Raw genomic sequence first — 20,415 nt, forward strand, 5'->3', positions numbered from 1 at the left:
CAATGGGTTTGCTGTCGTGATGCCCGGAGTTTGAATGAGTTTGCTCGCTGTGTGTTGCTTGGGCTTGTTTTAATGTCCGCGCCTCTCTCTTCTCGCCCATTAGACCTTCCTGCCTTGTTGCTGACTTCTGCGTTGACGGTGGAGGCAGAGTGGTCTGTTGATCCTTGGCTGGGATTCGTACCTTGTGTGCGTGTGTGTGTGTGTGAGAGAGAGAGAGAGACGGTAGCTAGCAGGGGGATGAAAGGCGGAGGGGTGGAGCTAGACACAGGCAGGGAGAGCTGAGGCATGTGACAGGCACTGGCTGAGAGCCGCGTTACAGTCCGCAGGGCGAGCACTTGAAAAGTTGGGCCCAACTCGTCGGCACAACTGGTCAACTTTGGCCAGCTCGGGTGATGGCGTGCTGACGCTGCCTGCTGAGACATCCGACAGCTCAGGAGGCGCGAATGCAAGGTGACAGGTCAGTTCTCTACGCGGACAGGTAGCACCTAACTCCACACCGCGATCTAGGGTGAAGGCGAAGCTTCTTTGGCTCCAGCAAGTCAAGAGACCAATGCTGCGCCGCCGCGGTGTGTGCTTGCATGTTGGGCGCACCCCTTCCCTCCACCCATCATCTCACCTACTAGGGAGAGTGAGAGTGACCTTAACATAAACTGAGGTCGAGTCGGCGCGCATTAAGTGTGCGAGTAAACGGGACCAATATTAATAGAGATTTAGTTGGTCACATAGAATATCTTGGGGTTTGGGACGTGTGTGACAGGGCTCAAAAGCTGACGGTGTTAAACCATGGCGCTCTCTGCACGGTGCATGGCACTATTGGAATTAGCAAGGGGCAACGCCATGGCTTTAAACCCTCTTCCTCTCCCACGCTAAGTTCCCAAAGGAAATTATCTCCATGTTTGACACCTTGCTGACTCTGAGATATGTCATCAACGTATGGATACACGTAGGGTGATGTTGTGGTTATATTATTATGTCATCCAGAAAATGGCAATTCCAATCTTGACTGCTTTAGAATTTGTAATTCGTTTAAAAAAAATATCTGCAATGGAATCAGTATTACTCAAATTGAGCATGGAAAGACAATCTCATCTCATCTCTGATGTTTCTATGACTCCGAGACCTTCTCCAATGTGGTTGACTCTCTGAATGTGAGTTGTATCAAAATCAATAAAAGAGGTTGAAAGAAATATCTTGATACTGCCATCACAGGACGATCCTCATGAACATTGAGTTTACTGCCGACACCTCAGTCACGAGGAGAGATAAGTTAGCTGTTGTATTTCCTATACCACGACAGTGACACCTCAAAAATAGTATTTTAGCTGTAAAAACATATTTGAAGATTGAGGTCATGAGAGGCGTTGTAGAACTCAAATTTGTAGAACAATCAAATTAGTAAAACAAAACATTTAACTATAACAAACTTTTTTTTTCATTTATTAGGACTTAATTTTCCGAGCAATTTAGATTTTTTCTAAATGTTTTCCTCGCACTCTCACAATATGGGTGAGAGAGGATGGAAACAGGGGAAATAGGTGATGGGGATGCACTGTTTAACTTACCAGAGATAAGCATTCAAATTCCACTGTGGCAGCTCTGGAGTTTGAATTATATGGTTTCAACATGTGGACTGAGGACAACCAGTTGTTACAATGGCCACCACTACATTTGACCCTTTCATTGTCCTTGATTTTTTTTTAATGTAGCTTGTTTGACATATGGTATAAATAAACAGAATGTTCCTCCAAACATTGGGATGAATTCAAGCCCTATTTTTTGGCTCCTTTTAACTGTTTTCAGCAATCAAGCATCCTGACAATATATAGGACTGAACCAGAATATTCACAGGCTTGATACAGTGCTTGTCTGCAAGTTGAGTTTTCATCACTAATGTCACGTGTATAACTCTCTAATTCCAACTCTTGCTTAGCTAATCTATTGTTGAAAGCCTTAAAGTTGACTCTAGCATCTTTCATTTTACACCCTACACAATGTGTTCATCCAAAACTGTTGCCATATTTCAACTTGCACCACATTCCACTCACCATTATTTACCACGCTCCATTGACCTTGATCCAGCAGTATCACACGATCACTTTAGAGATTCATCCTCAGTAGCTTGTGTTGAATACAAATATAAAATAGCAAAATTCTTGTCATTGACTTCAATGGAAACAATCTTACAAAGCACAATAATGCTCAGCTATTATGATAGTTCATGTTCATAAGCGATAGGAGCAGAATTAGGTCATTCGGCCCATCAAGTCTACTCCGCCATTCAATAATAGTTGATCTATCTCTCCCTCTCAACCCCTTTCTCCTGCTTTCTCCCCATATAGTTAGTGTAAGCAACTAAAATGGAATTTCTACACGTTTTTAAAATAGTTATTTTGTTTACCAAAGTGATATTTACATCCCTGCTTATCTCCTGAGGTCTATGCTCCTCTATCGCTGAGTACTTAATCATTCCTGATTTTGGTGAATCCTCTGTTGATTGCTTTACTTACAGCACTAAGCTCCTAAGCTATGAAAGTTTTCCCCTAAAACTTTCCGTTTTTCTCTCTCTCGTACTTTAAGAAGCATTTAAAAACCCAGCATCTCTTTGGTCTTTGCTGTGGTTCAGTTTCAAAAAAATGATTGATAACTCTTTTGTGGGCATTTTCTATTGAAATGAACAAGAGAGTTAAATACAAATTGCCTTTAACAAATATGGACTGGGATCATCTGGCTATGATGGAACCACCTAGGACGACTAACCCATTTTCTCAGATTATTCTTACGTAATTACTGAACATGAACATTGGTGCCTTCCTTGGACAGGAATCTCTTTGTACTAAAATTGACCCAGGTGACGGGACCACCTTGACTTTCAATAGCCCCTAGCATTTAGTCTTCCAGTGCCTGCAACCATAGTCCTCAACCTGTTAGGCGATGACTAACTTAAGATGCAAGGTTTTGTGTCTTATGTTCATGGCCTTGAGTAACACTTTCTCTTGACATTCCTGATCTGCATCTTCCAACCAGATACATTTCAAACTAAATTATGTTTGGAGGTCTTCAGGTGTGTCATCGTCCTCATTGGGATTTCTTCCTCCCAGTCCAGTTTCTGCCTGTTTTTTCTTAGTGATGGCCTTTATATTTCTCTGGGATCTATTTATTTGTCTTATTTTTTGAAAATTTGACAATCTAACACGGACATTTCAGGGTCTTTAAATATCTCTTTATTCCAGCAGGGGTTCAACTTACGTTTCTCCGATTGGATATTATGGCTGGTTTCTTTTTTACAGGGATGATGTTGTTCCTTTCTCATTCCTAAACCCAGAATTTTTCATGCTGGCTAAAGCTACTCTTGATGATGAAGGTAGATTCACACACTTCAGACAAATTCCCCTTTGCTTTCTGCTTCTACATCTCACATTTTCCTCAAGACATAGTAGTCCATTCAGCCCAACTAAGTCCCTGGCTCCAAGGGCAATCCATCAATCCTTTTCCCGCACTTACTTTCTCTCACATACCCATTAACTGCCCATTCACCGATTCTCCTTCCACCCACATACAGGCGAATGGTAATTTACAGTAGTCAATTAACCTACCAACCAGCACACCTTTGGGAATGAAAGGAAAACACAGCCCTGGGGGACAAACATGTGGTTATAGGAAGAACATGCAATCTCCATGCAGACAGCATCAGAGGGCAGGACTGAGCCCAGATCGTTGGAATGGTGAGACATCAGTACTACATGCAGCACATTCGTGTCATTATTATAATTCATGCCTTTCTCATTGTGATAATGAACTCTGATCTTTGACATTGCGAGCAGATTCTTCTCAAGAACTTTATCTGCTGCCCCTTGTTGAGATGACCATGATGGCATACTCCATTTGATAGAAATATAGAAACATAGAAAATAGGTGCAGGAGTAGGCCATTCGACCCTTCGAGCCTGCACCGCCATTCAATATGATCATGGCTGATCATCCAAATCAATATCCCGTACCTGCCTTCTCTCCATACCCCCTGATCCCTTTAGCCACAAGGGCCACATCTAACTGCCTCTTAAATCTAGCCAATGAACTGGCCTCAACTACCTTCTGTGGCAGAGAATTCCACAGATTCACCACTCTCTGTGTAAAAAATGATTTTCTCATCTCGGTCCTAAAAGACTTCCCTCTTATCCTTAAACTGTGACCCCTTGTTCTGGACTTCCCCAACATCGGGAATAATCTTCCTGTATCTAGCCTGTCCAACCCCTTAAGAATTTTGTAAGTTTCTATAAGATCCCCTCTCAATCTTCTAAATTCTAGCGAGTACACCCGAGTCTATCCAGTCTTTCTTCATATGAAAGTCCTGCCATCCCAGGAATCAGTCTGGTGAACCTTCTCTCTACTCCCTCTATGGCAAGAATGTCTTTCCTCAGATTAGGAGACCAAAACTGTACGCAATACTCCAGGTGTGGTCTCACCAAGACCCTGTACAACTGCCACATCTGTCACATTTCAGTCTCTCAGAAGGGGTACTAAATCATAACGAGAGCGTTTTATGAGAATGCAATGTGGCTGCTGGGAATTTCTCCGAGCAAGTGTTTACAATATCGCCACCAACACATGGGAATCCCTGGTCCATGATCACTCAAGGTGGTGAAGGAGCATTTATGCTGGCACTCAGAACCTGAGTCCCTTTGCCAAGAACACGCAGAAACCCAATGGATAACTGGGTTCATTTTGTAGTGTCATTTTCCCCATACAATGTAGGCACGTTGTGAGGGGAAGGGCTCTTGAATTTCATGGGTGTAATCTAAACCTATTTCACCATAGAATTGTTATTGGTATTAAACACTGAAAATTGGTTTTGGGAATGCCATCCTATGGGCAAGTGCAGGACCACGTACTACTTACTGCTGTGTTATTTGGGCACTCACTTACTAATCTCTGAGGCATATATAATTGTAGAGCAACCTCCCCCTGGATTATGGGCTTGGGGAAACGTCAGCCTGTTGCATACCCTCAGTGGATCTATCAGTTCTTCAAACTCAAACTATAAGATAGAATTCCAACAATGCGGGGATTTGCTCCATGCTTGAACACATCAAGTTCCCACATGGCCAAGCGATTATTGTTCCCCTGATTTAAATTATTCAGCATTTCATGTTCACTGCAGCTTATGATAGCACAGAAGCAGGCCCCTTTGTCCCACCATGCCCATACTGACCATAAGGACCTATCTATCCTCATCCCATTTGACCCACTTTATTAGTGAAAGGCCTGGATAGAGTGAATGTGGAGAGGATGTTTCCACAAGGTTGAGAGTCGAGGACCAGAGACCATAGCCTCAGAATAAAAGGACGTACCTTTAGAAAGGGGATGAGAAGGAATTTCTTTAGTAAGAGGGTGGTGAATTTGTGGATTTCATTGCCACTGACAGCTGTGGAGGCCATCAATGGATATTTTTAAGGCAGAGATTGACGGATTCTTGATTAGTAAGGGTGTCGGGGATTATATGGCGAAGGGGTTGAGAGGGAAAGGTAGATCAGGCATGATTGAATGGTGGAGAAGACTTGTTGGGCTGAATGCCTAATTCTTTTCCTAGAACGTATGAACATGACCTGTAGTGTACAATGTCGACAATTCAAGCAGATGGTCCTTGAGTGTTGTGAGCGTAGCTGCTTCCACTATATCTTAGGCAGTGGGGAAAAGCTTCTTCCTATCCACCCTATTTATGCCCCTCATAATTCAGTATACCTCTATCAGGTTGCCCCTCAGCCTCCTCTCCTCCAAGGAAAACAAGGCCAACTTGTCTAAAGCCGAACTGGACTGAGATAAACCTCATGGCCTTGGAGGTTGTAAGTCAGCACTGGCTTGGATCAGTTCAGATTGCGATCTGGTTGGGGCTGGAATCCCAGAGTGAAACCAATTTTGACCTGTCTTGCTGTCCCCTCTCTGATGCAGTGCTCCTCACCTGTCCTCTGCTTCTCTCTCCAACTACCTACACTGTCTCATCCTAATAAAAGCAGTTGTAGTTTGAGAATTTAGCTGTAGTAGTAGTTTCAAAACCCTTTCTATACCCCTCAGCCTCATGTGGTTTTTTGAAAATTGTTTCCAATCTTCACTTGTATTTGTGCATCCTATTATCCCAAAATGACTGCTTTGAAATTCAATAAATCCCTGCTGAGACACAAGAGATTACAGATGCTTGAGCTTTGTGCAAAAAAAGAAACTGCTGGAGGAACTCAGATGTTCAGGGAAATGGAGGCAAATGGATAGACAATGCTTCAGGTCACGACCCTCTTGCAGTCTTTTTTTGGTTCAAGATTTCAGCATCATGTGGTTCTTTAAGCTTAATATTCCTGCTGAGTTGTAATGCTCAGACCTGAAAATGGAATTGCAATACTAATTTGTCCCCTTGGTAAGGTGCAGAATATGTGGAGACCTTGGACAAAACCTCTAATCAGCGGATGCAGGTAAAATGTAGGGAGATCACTTTTGTACTATATCAAGTGAAGCTCTTCCATAGAGGAGAGTGAACACAATGAGACAGTGCTTGGCAGAAGGTGGAATGCAAGCCTGAAACTGGACAACATTTACATGTGGGCAGCACGATGGCGAAGGGGTAAAGTTGTTGTCTTACAGCGCTTCCAGCGCCAGAAACTCGGGTTCGATCCTGGCTACAGGTGCTTGTCTGTTTCGGAGTTTGTACATTCTCCTAGTTTTCTCCGAGAACTTTGGTTTCTTCCCACACTCCTAAGACTACAGGTTCGTAGATTAATTGGCTGGGTATAAATATAAAAGTTGTCCCTAGTGTAGGACAGTGTCAATGTGCGGGGATCGCAGGTCGGCATGTACTCAATGGCCGCAGGGCCTGTTTCTGCGTTTTATCGCTATACTAAAGTAACAGAGCACTGTCATCTGCTAATTAATCTGTGATGAAATGAATATCTGGAGCAGTGGTGAATTGTGCAGAGCAGCTCCAATGGACCAGCATAACAACAATGAGGGTTAAAACCAAATAAGGGCAGATAGTGGCTGTATAAACCTCTTCAGTTGCATATGACGCAGGAGGATAACAGTCTGGTGAGGCAAAGCAATTACTGGAATAATTCCGTGGATGAAGCAGGTAAGGGAAACCATTAAAGTCAGGGCCATCCTAGTCTCCATTCTTACCAAATGACCACTACTGAGCCATTTATACATTGCTCTGACTTGAAGATTGCTTAGTTCCATCCCAGTGTTAAACTCAGCAGCTCATCTCTTCCTTAAACCCCAGCTTCTATTCTAAGCCCTACCTCAAACTTTATCACACTTTAACTTCAACTCAACTTCAAACCCAATCACTTCAAGCCCAACCTCAACACTAACTTAATCTCAGCCATAGTTACAATACTTAACTCCAATTGCAACCTCCACCATAGCATAAACACTAACTTTGAACTCGACAACAATCAAAATCTCCAACCCAACCACAGTTCCGTACTCTGCTGAAATCCCATCCCCAATCAAATGATACAAGCAACATTAATCCCAATTGAATGACCCAACCCCACATCCAACACCAACCGTACATTCACCATTACCTTGATCAAAACCCGAACGTCAGCTCAGATTTCAATGTCAATTGAAAATATAAACACTACAATAACAACCCAAAATGTTCAAACCTCAACAACATGCCATATCCTAGTCTCAATGCCAACTCCAAACCTCAAATATAAATAGGCCAGGTACTGAAACCAGTGCCAATAATAAACACAGAAATCGTGCCCTTTTGGTGATTCATAATAATAACCTAAATCAGACACCACACACGCGCTCCTGAAGCCTTGGCCTGAACATAATTTACCCTATTTGGCCAACCCTGTTCCCTAATTATTAAGCACGACTGTTTGTTCAATAGCATGAATCCTCTTTTTAAGAAATTGGATGTGTAGCCTGATCTCTTCTGCATAACCAATGCCATGGTGTATAAAAGCAAATAGAGTTAGATTAAGTCAATAAAGATATGGGTCAATTTAAAGTTGTAATTACAAATGGGATTAATAACCTTGGGTAATGATAATAACAAATTCAAGAGGGGCAATTGCCCTACTATCCACTTCTGATATCCTAACCTCAAACCCAATCTCTACTTTGACAATGATCTCAATTTTAACTCGTGTCTCAACACACATCAAATCCAATCTATATAAAAATTTCAAAAGATAGCTGGGATAAACACTTACTATATGTGCATAAATGCTCGATCAACGTACGACATACTCTAATTCAATATAAAACATTACATAGACTATATTATTCAAAAACTAAAATAAATAAACTTTTCCCCAATGTCTCACCCATTTGTGATATGAAATATTTGAAATCTTCACAAAATTATTTAAAATAAAACTTGTACCAAAAGCAGAATGGATCATTTTTGGAATATTGGAAGGTAACCCCGAATTAAACGTGTTTCACAAGAACTTACTTAATTACGGGCTAATAATGGGAAAAAAGCTTATACTCAAATTTTGGAAAAATGCTCCAATTCCAACAATAAAAATGTGGATTTCAAACATGTTCGAAACACTACACTTGGAAGAGATGAGACTCCTCCTAGCAGGCAAAGCAGACCACTTCCAAAAGACGTGGTCTGCATTTATGGAACTATTACAAGTATAAGGTGCAATAGTAATTTAAAATACAAATGGTACCAGGATCTGGTAACGGGGGGGTATAAAATAATTTTTTTTTTAAAACACGGTTGGTATATCCTTGTTTGCGGAGTTTTGTGTTACAATAGAGCGATTGTTTTTCCTTTTTTTTTCTTTTCTTTCTAGGGTCTTATTTCCTTTCTTTACTTCCTTCTCTAACTTCTTCCCTAAGGGGCTTTCTTCTCCCAACACTTTCCTGCACCTTCACGATTCTTGCTCACTTTCCTTACTTCTTTTATTTCTATCTTTTTTAAAGCTCGAAAAACGAAGTGGTACAACAAATGTAATAAGATATATGTGATGTGTATCACTGTAATTTACTGTACCAATAAAATTTTAAAAAATTTAAAAATTTTTAAAAAATCCAATCACAACCCCAATGTGATCACAACCACAAATCCAATCACAACCCCAATGAAAACTTACGTCCCAATCCTAAACTCATCCCAACCCTACTCAATCCAATGAAACCTCAACAACCAAAACCTCAACATTAATCTCAACCGCTTTCTCTGACTCAAACCTAGCCCGGATTGCAATAGAAAACTCAACTCCCCCACACCTCCAACCTTCCTACCTTGCCACCTCCTATCAACCTCACTCATGTCAACAATAGTCACACCCTTAAGCTGTGTTAGTTTAGCTAACTCAATACAAATTACTGTTCCCTAAAATGGGGTTGTGTTACCAGCATTATATTTGACCAAACAGCCATTACTACACCAAGCCCTCCACCCATCTGGGTATTGGGATATGAAGTGTGAACCTTCATGAGATATAATTTCGAACATTCTTCAGTCTAACTGACTTTTTCAGTGGTAGTGTTTTCAGGTTGTGGTGGGGGTGGGGGGGTCAGTGAATGTTGCTGTGTACCCTAATGGGTGTGTGTACATTAATGGAGGATGGGTTACACAGCAGCATTTATTAGAGTCTACAGCCTCACATTAAGCCATTTAAACCAAGAGTAAATAGGATTTTGTACAGTCAATGAAGTCTAAGCCATTGACCTATAGTCCACAGAAGATGGGGAGCTCAGCAGAATGCAACTAGCTTAAAGATATGTTGAGAGGAAGCATGTTAGCATTTTCTTTACTAAAATAGTGTTATTGAGAATTTGCAAACATGGACCAACTTGGGCTTTTCTCTGTATTAGTTGCACAATTTGTTCAGAATTTCCTTAGGATTCTAGTTGAGGCGGCAGATTTAGGGTTTGGTTAAAAAAGAATTGAAAAGTTACTGAATGCTGTTGCTTCAGTATCACTTCCCTAGGTCCCAGTGTTGCATGTTGCATTACTTCAGGTATCTGAGTCATTACTCAGTCTTCCCATGACCCAAAGTCAATGGGAAAATTATAAAACCCGAGTACAGTTGTAGAAGCAGTTACATTCTCAATTTCACTCTGGTTTCAATAGACTGTTCTGCTTTCCAGCAGATGAGGTTCAATTATTTATATATATATATATATATATTAACAAGCCAGTCACCGCAAATCTCAGGAACAGGAAAGGCTATATCCAACAGTGCCGTGATTTTCCAGCACTGCCTTTCAGTGAGAGAGAAGAAGATGATATACTTTCACCTGGATCTATTAGCAAACCCAATAGCGTGCCTTGCCAGCAGCCAACATACGTCAGTTACAGTACCTAGATTATCAAAAGGCCTTTGATAAGGTGCCGTTTGTGAGGCTGCTAAAGAAGATGAGAGCCCGTGGTATTAGAGAGAAGATACTAACATGGATAGATGGCTGGCTGAATGTCAGAAGGCAAGGAGTTAGAATAAAGGGGGCTTTTTCCGATGGCTGCCAGTGAGTCGCGGTGTTCTGCAGGAGTCGGTGAAGGAGTGCCGGTGCTGGTTCTGGGGTGCCGGTGCTGGGGTGCCGGGGTGTTAGTGCTCATCTTAATGTTGTATATCAATGGCTTGGATGAGGTAATTGACGGCTTTGTTGCCCACTTTGCGGATGACATGAAGATAGGTGAGGGGGCATATAGTGTAGTAAAAGCAGGGACTCTACAGAAGGACTTGGACAGGTTGTGAGAGTAGGCAAAGACGTGGCAGATGAAATAGAGTGTAGCAAAATGTACAGTCATGCATTTTGGTAGTAGGAATAAAGGCGAGACTGTTTTCCAAATGGGGGAGAGGATTCAGAAATTGGAGGTGAAAAGGGACGCTGGTGCAGGATTCCCAAAAGGTTAATTTGCAACTTGAATCGGTAGTAAGGAAGGCAAATGCAATGTTAGCATCTATTTGAAGAGGACTGGAATATAAAAAATAGGGATGTAATGCTGAGGCATTGTGAGCAGTTTTGAGCCCCGTATCTGAAGAAGAGACATTGGAGAGGGTCCAGAGGAGGTTTACGAGCATGATCCCAGGGATGACTGGGTTAACATATTATAATGAGCGTTTTGCGGCACTGGGCCTGTACTCGCTGGAGTATAGAAGGATCAGGAGGAACCTCATTGAAACTTACAGAATAGTGAAAGGGCTGGATAGAGTGGATGTGGAGAGGATGTTTCCAATAGTGGGAGAGTCTAGAACCAGAGGCCATAGCCTCAGAATAAAAGGACCTACTTTTAGAAAGGAAATGGGGAGGGTGGTGAATCTGTGGAATTCATTGCCACAGACGGCTGCATAGACCATGTCATTGGGTATTTTTAAGGCGGAGATTGACAGATACTGTATTTGATTGATATGGAGAGAAGGCATGATAATGAGGTTGAGAGGGAAAGATAGATCTGCCATGATTGAGTAGCCGAGTCGACTCGATGGGCTGAATGGCCTATTTCTGCTCCCATGACATGAACTTTGTTCTGATTTTTCCAAACCTGCTTCTCTTCCAATGTACAGTCTCTTCTAATATCTCTCCAACACCAAACATGTTTCCCCCCTGATCCTTTATCTCCTTCACGTCCTCCAGTCTACCTCGGACCCCAAATTCCATCCCTCCAATCCTTGATCTTACAACAATTCCTTACCTTCTATCTTCTAATCATCTTCTGGGATTTCCCAGCAACATTTCTGATCTGGATGACTAGACTACTCCATGAAGCCTTTCATCGCTTCCTCTGTCATCTCCATTCCCATGCAGCATGGTCTCAGCACCACAGTGGGTTCACCTCTCAACCTGGCTTGTTGATGGCCAGGAAATGGACAAAAGCTATTTAAATAGGATCTTGGCTATTACATTTGTCAAATTCCTTGGCTAGCCTAACCACTCCAACCCTTGCCTTCTCCCCATAAATATCCGGTCGATTATAACCCTGCCTTCTTGTTTCAAGTGCCTTACTGCCCCAGGTTTGCGAGTCTTGATATTTGGTGTCATTTTGTCCCAATGTCCCCATGTTTCTGTCTCAGTACTCCTTTAAACTTTACATTTCAGAATCCCTTTAACACCATGTTTCAGTAACTCAGTAACTTTGACTGTTAGTTTGGAAAGTAAAATGTCTGTCCAGGACTAAATGAGAGGCTTTGAGCTGTTTTGACTAGAACAATGCAAACGCTCCATGTGTAATTGTGAAGGGGGAGGATGGGGACTGGTATTCTTTGAATGAGCAGGTTTAAAAAAAATTGTGATCTTGAAAATAACACACCTGTCAGGCCTAAATCATCCCAAAGTATTTACAATCTGTGTGGTGTAGCTACTGTGGTAATGTAAGAACAGATATGCTTTCATAAATTGATACATTTGCAATTTTCTCATTTGGAAAATCTGATGTCTTGGGATGAATGTTGGAAGATCATGTTGGATACACTTTGATATGAAGTTGCTGAAAGTGCAATGGAATTTGGTTCTTTTGTACTAACTCCAGATCTTTACTTTAACCACTCCATTAGAGGTGGTTGTGTAGTGGTTAATGATACCCAAGGCCATAGTTTGTTTCTCTGGCCAATTCGGTGACACCAACAAAAGGCAAATTGTCATTCATGTTACCTCACTGCTCCAAGGACCCGGATTTGACCCTGGCCTTCGGTGCCATCTGTATGGAGTTTGGATATTCTGCTTGTGATTGTGTGGTTTCCTCAATGCAGGAAGGGTGGAGTAGGTCAAACTAAGGGCCCCTAACAGAAAACGGTTTCTACTTGAATCTTGCAGCGTCAGATAGTTTTGGTTTTGTGGCTTCACGGGTCACTAAGCTTCATGACGATTCTTCTATTCTCCACCAATGGGGCAGTGGAAATTAATTGCTATCACGTTCATATGGTCAGACTGAGACAGTAAGAGATAAGCAGAGAGTGAGAAAGGGAGAGCAAAATCAGAGAAAGGCCAAGAGATTGAGAAAGAGACAACGAGAGATTGGCAGAGAAAGAGAGAAACAGGGAGGTAGAGAAACGGAAGGCGAAAGGGGAAAGAGGCAGACCACAAGATAGAAAGAGGAAAATAAATGTATAGAAGACAATTGAGAGAGATAGTGGTCAAATGGCGAGAGAAGGCACGAGAGAGAAATAAGAGAGAGGCAACATGATACAGAAGTCATAGAGTAATTTAATGTGGAAACAGGCCCTTCGGCCCAAATTGCTCACACCGACTAACATGTCCCATCTACACTAGTCCCACCTCCCTGCGTTTGGCCCATATCCCTTTAAACCTGTCCTATCCATGTACCTTCTTCTTCTTCTTGCGTATGGCGTGCACAGCCTAAAGTTGTAGGACAACTTGTTCTATTTGATCTTACTTGATTGTGCACGCCAGGTTGATTGCATTCGTCGAAACAGGGCGGACCACGTGAAGGTTGCACCCCTCCATGTACCTGTACAAATGTTTGTTAAACGTTGCGATACGACCTGCCTCAACTGCCTCTTCAGGCAGCACGTTTACACACACAATATTACCCCTCAGGTTCTTATTAAATCCTTCCCCACTCAGCCCTAGCTGGCTCTCCCTGTGGTTCAGATCCTTGAGTTGTGGCAACATCCTCGTAAATCTTCACTGCACCCTTTCCAGCTTGAGATAGTAAAGGAGTAAGATGGAAGTGAGAAGAGCGAATACCAGGTAAGCACTCCGAAACTAAGGCAGATCATGTGATTGAGACAGAGGTAAAGGAGGAGAGAGAGAGAGCCAGATCCAGCATGGACTTGTACTGAGATTTGACCTGTGGTAACCCTGAGGTGATTGGAACAAAATGCTGAAGCCTTGAGTTTGAGTTGGATGCCAGTTATCTGCTGCAGCAATCTATTTGCTGTACAGCCTGCCCTTTAACAGAGATATAGATAAGTGTCATACTCTGACTATGTCACCCAGCAGTCAGTGGCCCTGCTCATTGTGAAGTGCCCACAAGAGGCAGGGAGAGGACAAGTGTGAGGGACAACAAGCGATCAAGAGCCAGGCAGGCAGGCAGGAGAGAGTTACGCTGCTTGTTATTCCGGAGAATGGACTTATTCAGCTGAGACTTCATTGAAGAAGGAAACCATACCAGAGTAAGTAAAACAAGTCGGATCTGCCTGGGAATAGAGAGGAAGGAACCCCGGGGAGAGCAGGGAGGGACAAACAGCTTCACATGGCTAACAAGACAAGCCTTTCACTGAGAGGAACAGCAAAGTTAAATGCTGCACTTATCTTGAATTTTCTGTTGGTTTAGGAGTCTTTATGATCCAATTGAAAGGAGCATAAACTCTCCACTATTGTGGGAAAGCCATAGAATTGGTACTGAAAGGATCATGTTAGGTTATTGACCTCTGCAGAGTCACCACAGAAACAGGTTTCTGTCAAACATTCTCACAGGGGATATTGATGGAGATTTGTTGGCAAGGAGGAAGAGTGGGAGGAACGGGACATGTTGTTAAAGGGATAAGCAGTAACATTTTGACAATGCTGTCCATATACTTCATCTGTTTTTTTCCAAGAACCTTGCGAATCAAGAAATAGTCGAGGTTCATTCAAAGTACTCCCAAAAACCTCTCGGAGAGTTGGCTATGCTGGATATAGAGCGTGTATTTGTCCAACAGATCGAGGGTCCAAGTACTTTGGGTACACGGTTCAGAATTTGACAAAGGAAAGGACTGCCTGGAGGGAGTGAGATTTGAATGATGGTAAAAGGTGGAGTGGGTTCTTTTAAATTAATCTTTTGGAATGAATCTTTTAAAAGTGGGTCACCACAGGCTTAATGAAGCAAGTCATTAGATGCACAGAGTCTCTTGCCCAGGGGAGGCAAATCAAGGACAAGCGGACATAGGTTTAAGGTGAAGGGGAAGAGATTTAATAGGAATCTGAGGAGTACCCTTTTCACACAAAGGGTGGTAAGATATGCAACAAGCTGCCAGAGGAGGTACAGTAGTTGAGGCAGGGACTATCGCAACATTTAAGAAACTGTTAGACAGGTACATGGATAGGAGAGGTTTGGAGGGATACGGGCCAAACGTGGGCAGGTGGGACTAGTGTAGCTGGGACATATTGGTCGATATGGGCAAGTTGGGCTGAAGGGTCTGTTTTCACGCTATATCACTCTATGACTATGACTCTAAGTGCTAAACCATTACTTATCCACTCTCAAACTGTACATTCTGGCTGAAGAACTGTATATGTCCACCCTAAAACAATGATACCAACAAATTCTCAAATCCGTGCAATTCTTTTGATTTCAAAGCTATACAAAAGCACTCGGAGATCTGTCAATGTAGAATCCAACATATGCAACTCTTAACCTCCACATCTACCATCCATGTAAACAATCTTAATCCTAAACCAGCGCCATCCCACTCCTAAACCAGTAAAGCCCAATCACAAACCGGTACTGTGCAAATCCCAAAGCAATATAGTCCCTTTCCAAAACCAGTATTTATACTCACAAACCTGTACAGCCTTACTCCCAAACCAATGCAGCCCTACACTCAAACCTGTACAGCCTTACTCCCAAACCAATGCAACCTCACTCCCAATCAGTTCAGCATCACTCCCAAGCCTGTATAATTCTACTCGCAAATCAGTGCAGCCCCACTCCCAAACCTGTACAACCCCCCTCCCAAACCTGTACAACCCCCCTCCCAAACCTGTACAACCCCCCTCCCAAACCTGTACAACCCCCCTCCCAAATCTGTACAACCCCACTCCCAAACCTGTACAACTCCACTCCTAATCCTGTGAGCCCCATTCTCAAATATATACACCTACATAAACAAACATAAATCTATGCATCCCAAAAAGTAGAGTGTTATTAGGAATAGTGGGGCTTTGTTTGGGGAGGTAATATCTTACAAACTTGACTGACATTTTTCAAGAGGTGATGAAAATGATTAATATGGCGAGGGCAGTGGATGTTGTGTATATGGACTTTAATAAAGCCTTTGATTACTGTATATTCCTCATAGTAGATTAGACTAGGGCATAGGATTGGGGCACATACGATCCTTGGAGATTTGGTAGATTGGATTTAAAATTGTCTTGGACATAGAATACAGAGAGGAGAGGTGAAGGGTGTTTTATGGCTGGAGGTCTGTGACCAGTGGTGTTCCACTGGGAAGAGTACTGAGAACTGTTGTTTGTGGTACATATAAACGTTTGGACAAAAATGTAGGTGGGCTAATTGTAGGTTTACAGACGACAAACAAATCAGCAAAGAGGTGGATAGTGAGGGACATTGTCGAAGGATTCAAGCAGGGCATGTTGGAAATGTGACAGAGAAATGGCAGATGGAGTTTAATCAGGACATGTGAAGAGTTGCACTTCGAGGGGTCAAATATAAAATGAAAGCATACTGTAAATGCTTCACAGCATTGATGTACAGAGGGGGTGTTGGGGTCTAAGTCCATAGCTCCCTGAACGTGATAACATGAGTAGATAGGGGGGGAAAGAGGGTGTATGGCATTCTTGCCTTCATTAGTTTGAGTATTGAGTATTAAAGCCAGGGAATTACATTGCAACTGTATAAAACTGTTGTTAGACCACTTTTTGAGTATTATGTGCAGTTTTGCTGGTAGCTGCATTCCATCTTCCATGTAGAGACTTTGGAGAGGGCACAGAAGGGGATCACCAGGATATTTCCTGGATTAGAGAGTTGAAAACCTGGATTGTTTTACCTGGAAATTCAGGCTGATGGGAGACCTGACGGAAGTAAATACAATTATGAGACGCATAGAAAGATTAGACAGTCAGTATTTTAATGGAATAGAAATGTTAAATGGTAGAGGGCAGAGTTTTAAGGTGAGAGTGGGGTAATTTCCTTGAGATTTTTAAGTCAAATATTGTTTTAGTGGTAGGTGCTTGGAATGTGCTGTCAGGTGGGGGGGGGGGGGGGGGAGAGGGGGGGGGGGGGTAAAAGAGGAATCGACAGAAGCACAAAGAGGACAAGAAATAAACAAGCAACAAATATGCTTCGAAACTATATTCTGAAGATATGTGAATAGACAAAGGGTTGTAAGAAGAGATGGGGGGCAATTAGAAACCAAAGGGGACTCTAATCATGGAATTATAGATCATCGTTTGGGGTGCTAAATGATTACTTTACCAAAGAAGAAGATGCTGCAGGATTTTAACAAGATTAAATTGAGACACTGAATTGGCCAAGAATTGATAAATAGGGGTTGTCTTTAGTGGTAAATCACCTGGTCGAGATGGGATGCATTTTTGTTGCAGAGGGATGTATGGAAGAAGTCAGGGGAAGAGGAAGTTCAAGAAACAATAATCAGGGAAATAAATCTAATCCGTAGGTAATCGCTGTCCAGTTATCAGATTACCTTCACTCAACCAATTAATGAAATTGAGGTAATCAAACGGCCAAATGAAATTATTCTAATTTCTTGTGGAATCTGGTGTTACGGAACAGTAAATGCTGCTTGTACCAGCTTCCTATCATAGTGGCTCCTAGTAGCAGAATGATTTCATGTTAGTATGATGGTCGACATCCTCTTTGAAAATTTAATAAGTACATGGGCCCTGTAAATTCTGGATGGATGAGGTATTTGGTGATGTGTGTCCTTGTACACCTCCTCCTATTTGGTGCCCATGGATTCATCAATGAAGAAGAAAGAGAGATCAGGACAAATGCCAGTTTTAGTTGCAGTAAAGTGTTTGAATATGCAAGGAAGACTCAGTCTTTCCTGTGAGCAACGCTCAGAGTATTCTTGTTGGGTGGGGTGCAGTTAGGAACACGTTGAATGTGATTGGCTCTTTAGCGATTTTCCTAAGCAAAATGTAAAAGTTGGGTATTAAGCAAATTAACAAAGTTTATGTCTTTCACACCAACATGGAGAAAATATTATTGATGACAAATCTTAGGGATTGCACAATTGGGGGAGCTTTACTCCAAAAGACAGTGCCTGTGTACATTGTAGATGAGTTCCCCAGTGGTGATAATGCCCCAGAAATATGTACAAAGTTGCTTCACTCCACCTTAATGTGACTTGAACAAAAACAATATTTTTTATCCAGGATAGTGTGTACAAGGGCCATGCATACTTTGTGAAAGTGAATAAGGATACTTGCAATGTACTGGGTTTGGATGTGAGATGCCAGAATATTACTACATCCTAATGTCCCTGTTCCACTTAGGTGACTTTTCAGGTGACTAGGCTGTCGCCGGGTTGTCGCCGGGTTGTCGCCTGTATGGTCGTGAGTAATCTCCTCAGTCGCCCAAAGAATCGTAGCGTTTTTCTGGTTGTTGCTGGATTTCGAAATGTTGAAAACTTTTAGGCGACAGTTGGCTTAACGCTAATGAGCGTAGCTTGACTTCTCCTGATGTAGGTGATGTCATAGGTTGTCGCCGGGATGACGTAGGTTGTCGCTGGTGCTGACTTCGGTGAATTCCATTGGCGACTACCTACATCAACCGGCGACAGGTAGTGGTGACTGAATTGTCTTACCTTGTCGTAGCTTATCGCAGGTGGACGTAGATTGTCGTAGGTGTGGTCGTAGGTGGACGTCCTAATGGGTCGCCGGTTGTCGGTAGCTTGCCGTAGCTTGACATCGACTAGGTGGTAGGTTGTTGTAGACACTGTCATAGGGGGGTCCAGTAGCTGGTTTTTCGGTGACCTGCTACGACTCTGCTCTATAATCTTTGGTCGCCAGCAGTCGCCGAAAAAATTGCTTAAGTGGGACAGGCCCATAAGTGTGTGGTCAGAGGAAGTCCTATCAGTGAGAAATTGAATAGTAGTTGGTGGAGAGGAGAAGTAATGGCAGATCCTCCTGGGTGTCTGGGGATCGACTGATGAAATGCTAGGAAGCAGGAAACATAGAAACATTGAAAATAGGTGCAGGAGTAGGCCATTCAGCCCTTTGAGCCAGCTGATCATTCAAAATCAGTACCCCGTTCCTGCTTTTTCCCTATATCCCTTGATTCCCTTAGCCCTAAGAACTAAATCTAATTCTCTCTTGAAAACATCCAGTGAATTGGCCTCCATTGCCTTCTGTGGCAGAGAATTCCACAGATTCACAACTCTGGGTGAAAACGTTTTTCCTCATCTCAGTCCTAAATGGCCTACCCTTATTCTTAAACTGTGACCCCTGGTTATGGGCTCCCCCAACATTGGGAACATTTTTCCTGCATCTACCCTGTCCAATCCTTTAAGAATTGTATATGTTTCTATATGATCCCTTCTCATCCTTCTAAATTCCAGCAAATACAAGCCCAGTCGACCCATTCTTTCATCATATGTCAGTCCCGCCATCCCGGGAATTAACCTGGTGAACCTGGTGAACTCCCTCAATAGCATGAATGTCCTTCCTCAAATTAGGAGACCAAAATTGCGCACAATACTTCAGGTGTGGTCTCACCAGGGCCCTGTACAACTGCAGTAGGACTTCCTTGCTCCTAAACTCAAATCCTCTCGCAATGAAGGCCAACATGCCATTAGCTTTCTTCACTGCCTGCTGTACCTGCATGCTTACTTTCAATGACTGATGTACAAGCACACCCAGGTCCCGTTGCATCTCCTCTTCTCCTAATCTGACACCATTCAGATAATAATCTGCCTTCCTGTTCTTGCTACCAAAGTGGAAAACCTCATATTTATCCACATTATACTGCTTCTGCCATGCATCTGCCCCCTCACCCAACCTATCCAAGTCACCCTGCAGCCTCATAGCATCCTCCTCGCAGCTCACACTGCCACCCAGCTTTGTGTTATCTGCAAACTTAGAGATGTTACATTTAATTCCCTCATCTAAATCGTTAATATATATTGTAAACAACTGGGGTCCCAGCACCGAGCCTTGCAGTACCCCACTAGTCTCTGCCTGCCATTCTGAAAATAACCCGTTAATTCCTACTCTTTGCTTCCTGTCTGCCAATCAGTTCGCTATCCATGTCAATACCCTACCCCCAACACCATGTACTCTAGTTTTGCACACTAATCTTGTTTAACTGTTCTGCCATGTCCTTGTTCCCCATTATAAATTCACCTGTCTGTCTCTGACTGTAAGGGACCTACATTCGTCTTCACTAATCTTTTCCTTTTTACATACCTAAATAAACCTTTACTGTCAGTTTTTATATTCACTGCAAGCTTTCTTTCATGCTCCCCCCCTCTCAATTAACCCCTTTGTCCTCTGTTGAGTTCAAAATTTCTCCCTGTCCTCTGGTTTGCTGCTTCTTCTGGCCAATTTATATGCCTCTTCCTTGGATTTAACACTAGCCTTGACTTCCCTCGTCAGCCACGTTTGAGCCGCCTTCCCAGTTTATTTTTTCGCCAGACAGGGATGCACAATTTTTGGAGTTCATCCATGCGGTCTTTAAATCTTTGCCATTGCATCTCCACTGTCAACCCTTTAAGTATAATTTGCCAGTCTATCCTAGCCAATTCCCGTC

The 20,415-nt window shown here is 42.7% G+C and overlaps 1 protein-coding gene across 2 annotated transcripts in view; it reads left to right on the plus strand.

The window, feature by feature from the left end:
* Positions 1–309: 309 nt before the first annotated feature.
* Positions 310–20,415, plus strand: part of LOC116984309 (oxysterols receptor LXR-alpha-like) — a 58,972-nt gene continuing 38,866 nt past the window's right edge. Inside the window, exon 1 of one of the 2 annotated variants that reach the window (XM_033038423.1) lies at positions 310–457. The gene's annotated coding sequence lies outside the window, so the exon portion shown is untranslated. Of the gene's footprint in view, positions 458–13,940; positions 14,096–20,415 lie in introns of those variants that run through there. The other variant, XM_033038422.1, reaches the window with a different exon arrangement.

Source organism: Amblyraja radiata, chromosome 20 (genome assembly GCF_010909765.2).
Source record: "Amblyraja radiata isolate CabotCenter1 chromosome 20, sAmbRad1.1.pri, whole genome shotgun sequence".
NCBI lineage: Eukaryota > Metazoa > Chordata > Chondrichthyes > Rajiformes > Rajidae > Amblyraja > Amblyraja radiata.